Source organism: Pongo pygmaeus, chromosome 22, assembly GCF_028885625.2.
Source record: "Pongo pygmaeus isolate AG05252 chromosome 22, NHGRI_mPonPyg2-v2.0_pri, whole genome shotgun sequence".
NCBI lineage: Eukaryota > Metazoa > Chordata > Mammalia > Primates > Hominidae > Pongo > Pongo pygmaeus.
In genome coordinates, this window is record NC_072395.2 from 52,524,979 (window position 1) to 52,539,620 (window position 14,642).

At 40.7% G+C, this 14,642-nt stretch overlaps 1 protein-coding gene across 2 annotated transcripts in view; it reads left to right on the top strand.

The window, feature by feature from the left end:
- The first annotated feature begins 512 nt into the window (after positions 1 to 512).
- B3GALT5 (beta-1,3-galactosyltransferase 5) overlaps positions 513 to 14,642 on the top strand; it is a 50,816-nt gene continuing 36,686 nt past the window's right edge. Inside the window, exon 1 of one of the 2 annotated variants that reach the window (XM_054468685.2) lies at positions 513 to 624. The gene's annotated coding sequence lies outside the window, so the exon portion shown is untranslated. The remainder of the gene's footprint in view (positions 625 to 14,642) is intronic. The other variant, XR_010125228.1, reaches the window with a different exon arrangement.

Sequence of the window (14,642 nt, forward strand, 5' to 3'; positions counted from 1 at the left end):
ATTCCTCATAATTAGGCCTTTTGCTGTGAAGGTAGCATCTCTTTTTAAAAAGATCTGGTTGTGGTGGTGGTGGGGGGGGGGCGGTGTTCTTTCTCGGGGCATCTGGGGTTTGAGAAGCGCAGGACCCCGCAGCCTTCCCTCTCCTGTGAGTGTTTTCAAAGTTAACTTTGGGACGGTTCTCCCGGAGGGCCGGACAGAAACTCAAAGAACCGGCCTCAGGGGATCTGAGCAAATTCCACCGTCGTCAATTCCTGGTGCTCCCTGAAAGATGCTCTTTCCCTCGGGGCTTCGGAGCCGGAGCATTTGTAGACAGTTCCTGCCTCTTCCCCCGGCTGCCGGCCTGGGGGTCCCGCCGCCTCCCGGAGCCGACCCCCGCGTTCCCCAGCCCGCGCCGCCCCGCGCGGCCCGCCGGCCTCCTCACCTATCAGATTTCCTGTGCGCATCGCCGCGCGCTCCTCCCACCTCCTAAACGCGGAGCGGAGCGGGGCGGAAAACCATCCTCGGCCTGGACCCAGCACCTCCGGGGACCGGTCGCGCGCCCCCTGCGTCCGCGGGCCGGGATGCGGCTCTGAGCCCGCGGCGGCTTCCAGCCCGACTGGGCCTGCCGGGGCTGCCCCGCGCACGGTAAGGCCCGGGGCTGGGGCGCGGGGCGCGGGGAGCTCTGGCCTGGGGAGCGGGGGTCCGGGTCCTGCGGCGCGCGGGGGCGTGGGTGCCCGGCGCAGAGGACCGCGGCGCGGCCGCGCACTGCAGGCGTGCTCTTCTGTTTTCCTTCGTTCCTTTTAAATGAAGGGAAAGAAAATTGTTACAGACCAAATGTCATCAAACTTGGTGTGAAAACATATTCATTTATAAAGTCTTATTGCTACTCACGCCACGCACCGAGGAAGTTGTGTTCCTGGGTGGGCACGGTGCGGACACAAGACTTACGGAATCAGCACTGGATGGAAACATCACACAATTAAAAAGAATGGCCTAATCTTAAGCAACAACAACAAAACAAACTCAGAAGCACCCTGCGGCAGGCAGCTTCTGCATCGTGGGGGTTGTGGAAGGGGCTGATAGGCAGGATCATGAGAAAGACAGCTTTTCATTAAGGGATGACACCAGGGGTTTTGACTTTGGGAGGACCAGAAGGGAGTCTGTAGGTCATTGCTAAATACGGTGAGGTACCTTAAGACTCAGTAATGAACATTATTTTAAAAACAATATCTGTACCAGGTGTGTGTGTGTGTGAGTGCGTGTGTGTGTGAGTGCAAGTGTGCGTGTGCGTATGTGTGTGTATGTGTGTGCATGTGCACGTGTGTTCTCACAAACACCGCACCGTCGTTTTCCTTCGTGGTTTTGTTTCATGTTTTGTTTAGGTTTCTGACTCTTGAGGGATAAATACAGCTTCCAAATAGCAACTGAATCTGCAGTAATCAGATGTTGGAAAATTATTTTTCACTGGTCCTTTATGTTAGCATAGCAAACTTCAGTCTTTGTTATGTGTGGCCACCTATTGTAAATATTAACATTACTTCTCATCTCCACATCTTCCTCATTTACTATTTTTGTTTTTTTCAAAGAGATGGAGATGGAGGAGGAGTAGAATTTAATGAAGATACAGATCTGGGGAAGTGTCATGTTTCGTTGGGTCCCTGGGGTGGGCAGTGGCTGCTGTTGAGAGTATTTTACAGATGTAGGAAGTCCTTAGAGGGGCATTTCTAGGTAAATGCATGCTGATTCTGCCCATCTTTACATGTACCTTTTGTGGTGTTTCCTCTTTAAAACAGGTGCGTGTAATATGCAAATTTGGTTTCAAAGGGAGAATTTTATATCTTTTAAGGAATGATTGCGTGTGTATTAAATCTCGTTTCCTATCTCCTTTCATTTTTTCCTTCTCTTTTAAAGTCAGTTCGTCTTAAGTAGTTTCTTTGTTAGGTAAATTTAAGAATAATAAAAATCTGACGTGTTCAGGAAGGAGCTCAGTGTGAGGCCCATGGACATTACCTCCTGGAAATGCAAATCGGAAAGAGACGTTTCACTCTGTTGTCGCCTCCGAAGATTGACAAGGACAAGGTTGTCTTTGCAAAGGTTCTTCCAGACAAGGGCATCCCTTCTTTTGTAGGATTTCTAAGTAGGTACTTTGAATAAACAAGGGCCACCTTTAATAGTTGGTTTTATGAGATTCTGCATACCTCACCATGGCCAAACTTCTCCACACGGATGGTAACCTTCATCCATGCAGCAGAGAACACGAGGATGTAGCCCTCCTTCCTCTGTCCCTGGACAGCTACAGATTCAGGCCAGTTCAGACCGGTCCAAGAAGAGTTTCAGGGTCTCCATCTTGTCCTTCCTGGGCATGGAACTGAGCCCAGTACTGGCATCCTAGGGGATGCCCCCCATGCATGCTTGTCCATTTAGCTGGGCCCCTGATCAGATTTCTGCTTGGTTTTCTGCCAGGCCTAGAGCCTGATCCTGAATCCTGGTTACAGTGACTTTGAAAAGCTGCCTGAGCTTTATCAGCCTCTCTCCCCTGGTGACCGGGATACTGATGAGGATGGAGTCCCTTCTTGGACCTGACAGACGTCTATCTCCCTGACTATAACGGCCTTGTTCCTGGGCCGCACCCAAGCTTCGTGGCCCTGGATAAACCCAGGTTTGCAGCCTGTGTTCATTGCTTTTCTGTTGACCTTTCTCCTTCTACTCCTTACTTTCCTCTGCTGCCCCTTCCTGCTCCCAGGTAAGTCCTTGGACTTGGTGAGGGCTCCCGTATTCCTTGTTAATTCCAGTTTCTTCTTTTTTGCCTTGGCTTGAGGATGGGGTTCCATCAAGCTTTGTGGCTGACCTCTTCCGGGTTTTGACAACACTTCTTTGCCCGTGGAAGGAGGGAGTTAACTGACCCTGTGTCTGAAGGTGAAAGGTGAAGGGGTGGGTAAGATGATTTCCAGAGATTTTGAGAACTAACGTGGCCTTCAGTTGAAAACCAGAATTAGGAGCTCTGAGTATCGTGCAGGTGCACTGAGATAAATGTGAAAAACAAAACAACCGGAATTTTTATATCTAATTTTGAACATCATCCCCACATCCTCAATAGAAGACATCGGAGCCAGAAGTTGTTTGGGACCAAGTTGGGTAAATAAAGTGGCTGATCATTCATTCACGCATTGAATAAATATTCTTGCGGAGATAAATAGCTCAGGCTCTGCAGCCAGATGACTGGGTTCAAATCCCAGCTTTGACAGGTATTTGTTATATGACCTTGGGCAAGTTACTTAATTTCCCTATGCCTCAGTTTTATTAATTGAAATTGAAGAGAATAATAGTACTTATTTCATAGGGGTGGTTGTGAGGATTACATGGTTCTGTATATAATAAAGAACAATAGAACTGTGCCAGGTATATACATGCTACTTAAGTTATAGCTATTGTTGTTATTATGACTTCTTGTTGTGTGCCAAGCACTTTACCATGCTGAGTAATAATTGTTTTGGATCAAGAATGAGGTACGGAAAGAAGGAAACAAAACTAGTTGTTTCTTATTGAATTTTAAAAAATAATATGATTTGAAAAGTAATTCCCAAAAAGTTGTGAGAAGAATATTGTGAGCAACAGCAGAATTATTTTTATAAGATGACTAACATCAGGGGAACAATATTTAGTTTGTTATTTAAATTTTGGTCCCTGTCTTTTTTTCTTTAAGCTGTAGACACAGGTGGGAGCATTGCTTGAGTCCAGAAGTTTGAGACCAGCCTGGACAACATAGCAAGACCCTGTCTCTGAAAATGAAAGAGCTCTGATTCTTTATAATTATTGGAAACCATTCCTCAGTGTTCCTATACATGTTTGCAATGCTCTCTCTCTTTTTCTTACTGTTTCTAATTTATTCATTTTTCCACAGAGGTGTTTTGGTGATCACTGTGCTTCCTAAACTCTGCAAGTTCCCTTTTTAATCTCATTCTGTCTCCTTGTCATCGTTTGTGGCTCTGTTTTGTTGATTTCCTGTTCTTAGTTTCTTGTAGCAACAAATCATTTGCTGTGAAAACTTTTAATCCACTGCTGGGGGTATATTTTCTTTCAGACTGTGGCTTCTTCACTTGTCTTTTGCACATTTCCTTCTGTTTCATTTCCTCCTTCCTTTCTGTGGTATTTATGCATATTTTCTCTGCCATTTCTTTATTTGCCAAGCATATTTAACAAGGGCAGGTTCAGCTGAACCTTTAGATAACAATTTTTTGAATTGTCCTCGATTGCTTCTCTCCTATGTGAACATCGTTTCCTTCCCAGAGCTTCCTTTGGTGTCCTGGAGATACGGTTTATCAGCTTTTCTGTGGCCTGAGGATATGAAGGAGCAGAAGCAGTGGGAATGATGGATAATCATGGTGGTGGATTTAGTCTCTATTCATTTTGATTAAATTTATTAAAATTTATAGTTTTATTAAAAGTTGCTCTCAGGATACACTCAGGTTTTGGATTGCCCCCAAATTCAGGATGTAACTTGGAGGCATCACATTTTTTATTTTTCAAATTTTGAAGTATTTCAAACATGCAGAAGTGAAATAATAATAGAAAAAGCATGTGTGAGTCCACATCTCAGCTCTATTTTGTCCTAACACTTGGCCATACTTGCTTAGATTTAGAAGACAATATGAAAGCATCATTGAAGCTCCCTCTGTCCCCTCCCTAGTTCTCCCCATCTCCTTTCATCCCTTCTCACTATCCTGAATTATTACTGTCTTTTCCATGTGTGTTTCCACATCACTTCTACGTATAAATCTGTGATTAATTATGGTATTGAGTTCAATATTTCAAGCTCTCTAAAATGGTTTTGTGTGGTCCTACTGCAGCTCTTTTTGATTCATTGTTTTCAATATTTATCCATGTTGAGACGTAGCTGGTATTAGTCCATTTTCACACGGCTATAAAGAACTTCCAGAGACTGGGTAATTTATAAAGGAAAGAGGTTTAATTGATTCACAGTTCTGCATGGCTGGGGAGGCCTCAGGACACTTAGCATCATGGCGGAAGGGGAGGCAGGCACATCTTACATGGCCTGAGAAAGCAAGTGAGAGAGGATGTGAGCGTGTGGGAAAAACTACCGTTTATAAAACCATCAGATCTTATGAGAATTCACTCACTATCAGGAGAACAGCATGGGGGAACTGCTTTTTAATCCAATCACTTCCCTCCCTCGACACTTGAGGATTACAACCGGAGATGAGATTTGGGTGGGAACACAGAGCTAAACCATATCATAGCTGTGGTTCAAGCTTGTCCAACCTGCAGCCCAGGACGGCTTTGAATGTGGCCCAAAACAAATTCATAAACTTTTTAAAAACATTATGAGATTTTTTTAAAAGCTCATCAGCTATCGTTAGTGTTAGCGTAGTTTATGTGTGGCCTAAGACAATTCTTCTAATGTGGCCCAGGGAAGCCAGAAGATTGGACACCTCTGTGGGTGTAGTTCATTCATTTTCATTGCTGTATAAAATGGTAGGCTGAGGTGGGAGGATCTCTTTTTTTTTTTTTTTTTAAAGTATTTATTGATCATTCTTGGGTGTTTCTCGGAGAGGGGGATATGGCAGGGTCATAGGATAGTAGTGGAGAGAAGGTCAGCAGATAAACACATGAACAAAGGTCTCTGGTTTTCCTAGGCAGAGGTCCCTGCTGCCTTCCACAGTGTTTGTGTCCCTGGGTACTTGAGATTAGGGAGTGGTGATGACTCTTAACGAGCATGCTGCCTTCAAGCATCTGTTTAACAAAGCACATCTTGCACTGCCCTTAATCCATTTAACCCTGAGTTGACACAGCACATGTTTCAGAGGGCACGGGGCTGGGGGCAAGGCCATAGATCAACAGCATCCCAAGGCAGAAGAATTTCTCCTCCCAGACGGGGCGGCCGGGCAGAGGCGCTCATCACTTCCCAGACGGGGCGGCCGGGCAGAGGCACTCCTCACTTCCTCCCAGACGGGGTGGCGGCCAGGCAGAGGCTCTCCTCACCTCCCAGACAGGGTGGCCAGGCAGAGGCACTCCTCACTTCCCAGACGGGGCGGCCGGGCAGAGGCGCTCCTCACTTCCCAGATGGGGCGGCCGGGCAGAGACGCTCCTCACCTCCCAGACGGGGCGGCCGGGCAGAGGCGCTCCTCACTTTCACCCATATGGGGTGGCGTCCAGGCAGAGGCGCTCCTCACCTCCCAGACAGGGCAGCCGGGCAGAGGCGCTCCTCACTTCCCAGACAGGGTGGCCGGGCAGAGGTGCTCCTCACGGGAGGATCTCTTGAGCCCAAGAGTTTGATACCAGCCTGGGCAACATAGCGAATCTTCATCTCTATCAAAAAAATAAATAAATAAAAAATAAAAAATTAGCCAAGCATGGTGGCATGCACCTGTAGTCCTAGATACTTGGGAGGCTGAGATGGGAGGATTGCTTGGGCCCAGGAGTTTGGGGATGCAGTGAGCCATGATCACTCCAATGCACTCCAGCATGGGCAACAGAGCAAGACCTTGTCTCTTACAAAAAATTATATTGTAGGATTGTGCTACAATTGGCTCAGCTATTGTTTTGTTAATGGATGTTTAGATGATTTTCATTTTTCATATAAAAATGCTATAATAAACATTCTTATACATGTCTCCTTTGCATACATGTTAGAGTGTGCTTTAGAGTACACACCTAGAAAAGATGCATTGGGTGAAAAAGCATCTTTCCTAGATACTGAAGAATGTTTTCCAAGGGATTTGTGCCAATTTATGCTCCTACATACTATAACTCTAACTCAGTTCCTGTTTTTCCACAGCTTCCCCAACCCTTAGAATTATTGGATTTTTAAGTTTTTGTTATTGTCATGAGTATGAAATAGAATCTCAGTGTTTTAAGGTGCATTTTCCTGATTCTAGTAAAACTAATAATCTGTTTGTATATCATGTATCTCAGCCATTTGGATTTCCTCTTCTGTGAATGGCCTGTTCATGTATTTTGATCATTTTTCTTTTGGAATGTCTTTTTATTATAGATCCATGGAAGCTCATTTAGAAATTCTAGATCCTTCATTTTAGTAATATACATTGCAAATATCTACTCCGTCTGTGGCTTGTATTTTTACGTTTTATTGAACAATAGGTTTTCATTTTTAATTTGGTGAAATTTACCACTTTTTTTTTATGGTTTGTGCTTTCTCTTAAGAAGAAGCTTTTCGTCTTATGAAATTCTTCCCCACTCTAAGGCTATAAAGATTGTCTCATATACTGTATTTTTTGCTAAAAGCCTTCAAGTTTTGCTTTTCACATTTAGGTTTTTAATCCTCCTTGGATTTATTTTTGATATGTTGTGAGTTAGAGATTCAAATTTGATTTTTTCAAATGAATAGTCAGTAGTCCTAGGTTGTTAATTCAATACTCCTTTTTCTGGCGATTTGTAATACTATTTTTGTCATACTTGTGTAGATCTGTTTTGAGGCTATTTATTCTATTTTATGGTCTGCTTGGGCTGCCATAATGAGATACCATAGACTGGATGGCTAAACAACATAAAATTATTTTCTCACGGTTCTGGAGGCTGGAAATCTGAGATCAAAGGTGCCAGCCTGATCAGGTTCTGATGAGGACCCTCTTCAGGGATGCAGTTAAATCCTAAAGATTCTGTGTGTGTCCTTACATGCAGAATGAGATTCCTTTCTTCTTCTTATGAGGCCACCAACCCTATTGAATTAGGATCCCACCCTATGACCTCTTTTAACCTTAATTACTTCCTAAAAGCTTTGTCTCCAAATACAGTCACATTGGGGTTAGAGCTTCAACACATGAACTTTGGGTGGACACAATTCAGTCCATAGCATTGGTTTATAAATCACAAGTATCTTATTGATGTAATAAGTTTTTATATATACTAGATCAAGTTAGGTCAAGTTTTCCCATCTTGTTTTGCTTTATAATGTATTTAGCTATTTTTTGCCTTTTAGTTTACGTACAAATCTCAGGTTCAGTTGTCAAGTTCATTTCCAAAATTTGTAGGTTTATTTTTGAGATCTCTGTTCTGTTTTGTCATGATGTATTTTGTTTGTTTCTGCCCAAACACCACAAGTTTTAATTGCTCTGACTTTATAATATGTCTTGGTCTGGGAAGGTAAGTTACCACTTTGTTCTTTTCAGCCATTCTTTTTCTTTTCTTTCTTTCTTTTTTTCTTTTTTATTTATTATTATTATACTTTAAGTTTTAGGGTACATGTGCACAATGTGCAGGTTAGTTACATATGTATACATGTGCCATGCTGGTGTGCTGCACCCATTAACTTGCCATTTAGCATTAGGTATATCTCCTAATGCTATCCCTCCCTTTTCTTTCTTTTTTTTTTTAGGCAGAGTCTTGCTCTGTCACCCAGGCTGGAGTGCAGCGGTGTGATTTCGGCTCACTGCAACCTCTGCCTCCCGGGTTCAAGCAATTCTCGTGCCTCAGCCTCCCAAGTAGCTGGGATTATAGGCGTGTGCCACCATGCGTGGCCAATTTTTGTATTTTTTGGTAGAGATGGTATTTTTGGTAGAGACAGTATTCACTATGTTGGCCAGGCTGGTCTCGAACCCCTGACCTCAAGTGATCCTCCTGCTTCAGCCTCCCAGAGTGCTGGGATTACAGGCGTGAGCCACCTGCCCGACCATAATATTCCTAATCTTCAGACCTTGTTTGAATTTTTCCAATTATCCTGTAATGTCCTTTTTCTGGTCCCGGATCCCAGCCAGAATCCCATATTGCATTGGGTTTTCACGTTGCTTTATTCATGTTCTATCTGTAATAGTTCCTCAGTCTTCTCTTTTGTAAACTTGACATTTCAGAAGAGTTCAGCGTAGTTATTTGTAGAGTATTCCTCAATTTGGAGTTGCCTGGTATTTTCTTATATGCAGATTGAAGTTACGCATTTTTGGTAATAATACCACGGAAATTTGATAAATGTGATACATTTTCTATTGGTTCTGATAGTTTACATGTAGAGTCTCTTGGATGTTTTATATAGATAATTGTATTAGATATTTTGGTTATTTGTGTCTTTCTAGCACATGGGAGGATTTTGCTTCTCCCACCTCTTGAAGTTACACACAGCATGTGGCTTTTCCTGGCCAATCAAAAGGGAGCTAAAGGGATGCGTGCTGAGACATTGAATTGCAGGTGCATGATTTCCCAGCTTTCTTTGCTCTGCTTGTTTAAGCACATGTTGATATGAGCATACCATTAGATCAAAATAGCATACGATAATAAACCGACCTTTGTATGCTTGCCTTCAAGAGTAGCCTGAATCAGCAATTGATTTTGCTTATGAGAAGATAAACTTGCAGTGTTAAGACCCCGAGATTTTGGGGTTGTTTGTGGCATAACCTAGCCTATGTGGTCTGACATAATAATCAAATTGTCTGTAAACAAGAATAGCTTAGTTTCTTCTCTTTCATTTCTTATATACATCTTTTCTGGTCTTATTCCACTGGCTGGGACCTCAAGGTCAATGTTTAATAAAAGCAGTGACAGGTTAGGTACAATGGCTCATGCCTGTAGTCCCACCATTTTGGGAGACCAAAGCAGGAGGACTGCTTGAGGCCAGGAGTTCAACACTAGCCTGGGCAACATAGTGAGACCCTTTCTCTAAGAAAAAAAAGTGATAATGGACATCTTTGTCTTCACCTTCACCTTAATGGGAATGCTTTTAAGTTTCACTATCAAGTGTGTTTATTTTAGATATTTGATGGATACCCTTTGTCAAATTAAGAAAGATCTCTTTTTTATTATGAATTGGTGCTGAATTTTATTGATTCTTTTTTGATATAGCTTTTGAAATAATCATATACTTTTTCTTCCTTTAATTTACTGGTGTAATTTATTAATGCATTTCTTGTGTTTTATTTAGGACCTTTCCATTTGTATTCAAAAGAGATATTTTTCATAATTTTCTTTTCTTTTACTATCCTTGTCTGAAATTGTGATTTTTTCTCTGTCTCTTGGAAATGGCTTGTACAAAAAGGTTTTTTTTTTGTTGTTCCTTTAAAATTTGGTAAAGCTCACCTCTAAATCTTTCTGGGTTGTTGCATCGTAGAGTGGAGGCAGTGGACTTCTGATGACAGATTCATTGTTTATTTAGGTTCTATTTCCTTTTGTTTATTCAGGTTCTATTCCTTTTCAGTGAACTATGTTAATTCATGATTTGCTGGAAAATTATTTCAAAGTTTTGAAATTTATTGGCATAAAATTGTTCATAGTATTTTCTTATGATTTAACATTTTAAAAATTTCTCTGTTGCAGACCTTTTTGACTTTAAACATGATTTATTTCTGTCTCTTTTTTTCTTGTTAAATCTTGGTAAAGTTTTATTTGCTTTATTAGTTTTTCTGAAAGAAACAGTTTTTGAGTATGTAGATAATTTCTTTGGTTGTTTTATTCTGTGTATCAATGACTTGATAGTTATATCCTCGTCTTTTTCTTTTTCTTACCTTTCAAATATTTATTGCTCTTTTTTCCTAGCTTCTTGAAGTATGTGCTTAATGTATTCTACATATTTATTTTTTTGACCTATAACTTTATTTCTAAATAATTTTTAATTGCTGTCCACAGGTTTTGATATGTTGGTCTTTCATTGTTATTTGGTTTAAAATATCTATTATGATTTCCTCTTTAAGCCATAAGTTTTTTTGAGGCCTACTTTTGAAAGTTTCAAAGCATACATTTTTCTCCAGTATGTTTTTATTGTTGATTTTTAATCCCCATAAGTGGTATGTGTGCAATTGAAAAGAATGTTTACTTTCTGTTTCTGTATGGTTTAATAAATGAAGTTTATTAATTTTCATTGTCAAATCATTATTACTAATTTTTGTTCTATTTGGTTACACGTTTCTAAGAGAAATGCATAAAAATACAATTTATTCTTAGAATGCTATCAATTTTTTGTTATATGTTTTGATGCTATGTTGTTGAATCTTACAAGTTCTAAAGATCTATATTATACTATCTATATTATAATAATATATGGTGAATTGCTATGTAGTGTTGATACTTTTGGCTTGAATTCTTTTTGCCTGACATAGCTGCACTAGGGGGTTGGTTTCTTTTTCTTTTCTCCCCCTAACTAATAGCAAGTATCTTTCCTGCCTGTCGTTTCACCTTTACTTTGGGTGTATCATTTGAACTCGCATATAGCTGGATTTTTTCCAACCTGATGATTGTGTTTCTAAGCAAGTGAACTTAATCCATTTATAATATACATAATTTCTGAGGCCTTTGGATTTAATTCTTTTATCTCATTGTGTTTTCTCTTTCATACCTTTTTTCTTTAGTTCTCTTTTCTTCATTTTTTAGTCTCCTGTTGGATTGATACAGTTTTCTGTATTCCCATTTTACTTCTTTTGCTGGTTTTCAGACTGTAGACTGTATATATATTTTTAATGATTATATTTAATCTGGAATCATGTATTTTAACCATATATAAACATTTTTGGTATTCCTGTTATTTTCTCTATCATGACAAGGACCTCAGCACAATTTAAGTAACAACCTTGTTCCCTTATTTTGTAACTATTCCTTAGTTCGAACTTGTAAATTTTTTTTTTTCTTCCCTCCCTCCCTCCCTCCTTCCTTCTTTCCTTCCTTCCTCCCTCCCTCCCTTTCTCTTTTTCTTTCTCTCTCTCTCTTTTCCATCCATCCCTCCCTCCTTCCTCCTTTCCTTCCTTCCTTCCTTCCTTCCTTCCTTCCTCTGTTTCTCTTTTCTTGGGTAATTTCCTATATTTTTGGATGTTTTAAACATGAAAATGTAGTTATTTTTATGGGCATAAATTAGTTAAATTTAATGATATATTTGATCAATTTCTATGCTCATTTTTGTGTCCTGTATCCCTTGACATACACCCGAGTTTATGCAACTTCTTGCTGAACTACACTCATTAATAATCCTATTGTTAAGGCTACATGGGTGATAAGTTTTCTTACTATTTCTGTGTTTGAAAATATTTTAATTATGGCTTTGCTTTTGTGTATTAGTTTAATTGGGTATAAAATTTTAGATGGGCAGTTACTTCCTTCCAGCATTTTGGTATCTTCTATATATGTTATTGGTCATGGGAAATGGCTATCAGCTTAATTGTGACTGTTTTGTTGATAATTTGCCTTTCTCCACATTAGCTTTTAGGACTTTCTCATTTTCGATGTTCTGTAGACTCACTATGATGTGGAAGATACAAGTTTATCTTTATTTATCATGGTGAGTACCTAGAGTCCAGTTTTGATTTGAGGTCTCATATTTTCATTTCTGGAAAATTCTCAGCTGATATGTCTTCACATATTTTTTCCTCTGCTTTTCTTCCATTCCTTTCTTCAGGAACCCTTATCAGAGTAAGCCAACCCTCTTCATGTATCCTGCTACATCTCCTTTGTCTGTCCAATAAGTCCTGGTTGTTACTGGAGACAGTTATCTCTGGGGAAGGAGAATGATTCTCCTTTCAGTCACAGCCTTCCTTCTCTCTGTGAAAAGTGGAATGGCAAGTCTGAAGGTTTTTTTCTCATTTATCTCCAGAGAATCATTTCTCTTAAGTCTCCTCTTCACCACCTCTGTTTACCCTTCTCCAATCTGGGAAGCAAAACTATTAATGAAACTTTGATGAATTTCAGTTCCTCACCCCTTTTCTGCATTCACTCCCCCCATAAAACATACATGTAAAATTCTGTTGTCTTCAGTGTTTTTCCCTGGCCACCACTTTCAAGGAGTATTCCAAAAGTTGTGTCCCTTTGTTTGGGTGCTGCTTGTATATTTTTGGCCAATTTGAACTTACTTTTTTCATTTCAGTGTGGGCAAAGTAGAGAAACAAATGCCTCCAAGCCCTACTACACATTTGAGCAGTGATAGTTGTGAATATTATTCAACTCATCAGCAGTTGCTCGGAGTGGGTGTTCAATGGCTTGGTTTTGTAGGGAGTCTGGCACAGTGCCCAGGTGTCTGGAAGCTTTGAAGAGAAACAGGTGCCTATTATAATTGGACATAAATGAAGGAATTGAGGAAATTGAATGAGGCAAATGGTGGAGTGCTGGTTTTACTGAGGTGGAGGTGCTGATGGAAGGATGGTGGTGGACATTCCATAGACACAGCCTGTTGTGAATGCTGCACAGTGAACTCTCAAAGGTTTTCTGGAGAATCCATAAATAACCGAATTTGGATTTTTCAGAATTTGGCTTCTTCAAGGATAAAAATGTGCAAATTACCTCTTTGCTAGTTGTTAGCTAATCAGTTTACCTAAAAAACAAATGTGCAAAAATAAAATCACCTCTTCCAAGGCGATAGTTTTTTTTTTTTTCTCTCCATCCTCACTCTCTTGAAAATCCTGTTTGTGCTTCTACTCTGAGACTCAGTTTACCATCTGACTCCCTCCCAGGGAGAAAATCATTTGCATGAAGGATAACTAAACTACATGGAAAATGAGGATTTTTCTCTGGGTTCTTCTTTGACGGCTGGCTCTCAACTCCACATTGTAGACTATGGTGTAACACTTACGTCCAATATTACACACACACTTTTTCAGTTTCCTGTTTTGGTGACTTTTAATACATGCCACTTACACATGTCTAAAGGAAGCTCTTTCATTGATGTCTGTAGCCGCCTATGGCACAAAAAGCCAGGTGGTTTGTGCATGTTATTCCATCAGGTAGAGGGAGGAGTCTTTCCAGGCTAATGAAACATGATGATGCCAAATGGTTAGTGAAGAGTGATGGAGTTGGAAAGCAGTTTTCGTGTGTGATCAGTCGTTCTGAGCCTGATGGCTCTACCCCGCCTGCTGACCACCGCAGTTGACCCGGCTGCAACCCCACTCGGTCCATTTTTTATTTATCTGATTTCCTCATTAGTCCATGGGGTGTGTTCCTCACAAGCTTGAATTCTTTTCGCCTAACCTAGCTGCACTAGGGGTTGCTTGCTTTGTTTTTCCTTTCCCCCCTCCCAACTATGTGCAGGCATTTGCAGCAATTTATTAGTTTCAAATAAATTTGGGTAAGCTTGCCTGTGAGTCTCCTTTTTGAGATTCATTCTGCATATTAATTTTGGAAGGTTTCCATAAAGTCCTCAGTAAAGAAACCTGTTTTCATTTGGTTTAACCCAGTGGTTTCCCAGTTTGCAATCCTACCTTCCTCTCACCCCCGCAGGGGCGCACACAGGGACTCCTGATGTCTGAAGGGGCACGGTTAGGGAAACTCTGCCTCCACCTACAGAGAGAACTCCATGTTCCCTCTAGCCCTAGTCTTGGCTTCCCTTCAAGCCCTTGATTTTTTTCTTTCTTTTATTCATAGTTTTTTTGGGGGGTATAATCAATATTATACATGTCATCTGTAAAGTTTACAATTCAGTGAACCCCTAACTCTTTTTAAATTGTGGTAAAGTAGACGTAATTTAAATGTACCATTTTAACGACAGTTTTGTGGCATTTTGTCCATACACAGTATTGTGCGACCTTCACTACTGTCTAGCCCCGGGACATTTTCATTACTCCAGAGGAAATCTTGTACCCATTATCAGTCATTTCTCCTCCCTACCCCCAGCCCCTGGGAACCCCCATTCTCTTTCCCGTTTCCATGAATTTTGCTACTCTAGGAAGCCCATGTAAGTGAAACCATACAGTATTTGTCCTATTGTGTCTGGTTTATTTCATGTAGCA